Source organism: Penaeus monodon, chromosome 15 (genome assembly GCF_015228065.2).
Source record: "Penaeus monodon isolate SGIC_2016 chromosome 15, NSTDA_Pmon_1, whole genome shotgun sequence".
Classification (NCBI taxonomy): domain Eukaryota; kingdom Metazoa; phylum Arthropoda; class Malacostraca; order Decapoda; family Penaeidae; genus Penaeus; species Penaeus monodon.
The window spans coordinates 35202314-35202775 of record NC_051400.1 but is presented as its reverse complement, the minus strand read 5'-3'; positions in this window follow the sequence as shown (position 1 = coordinate 35202775).

The window sequence follows — 462 nt, the reverse complement described above, 5'->3', positions numbered from 1 at the left end:
TGATAAATGTTGGAATGTATATCTTTTAATATTTTCTTTGTGTAAGATATTAAATTATAGTTTTTCAAGTAATGATAAATATTAGATATCTAGTTTTATATGAATTCATTAATTAGTTTAATCAGTTTTCTCCAAAGAAATATTATTTTTAGAAAATGCCTTGTTACCCCTCAAGAAACGACTTCAATACCTTCCATGGGAATACTTAAGACTGAGAACCACTGTTCTACTGTGTTCCACGAGAAATGCATATCTCCTTCAATATAAATGGAAACAAAATGTTGACCTGTGGTGAATGTGCCTGCATTATGTTCCTCGAGAGCACCAAGGCAAAAACATAGGAGGAATATCATGAAATTCCTCGATATCAAAAGAAGTACTTACCTCTGTGGACTGCTAGATGGTCATGATTTGATGAATTTAATAAAAATAACGAAATTTCCTTGTTTGTGATCGTTTATG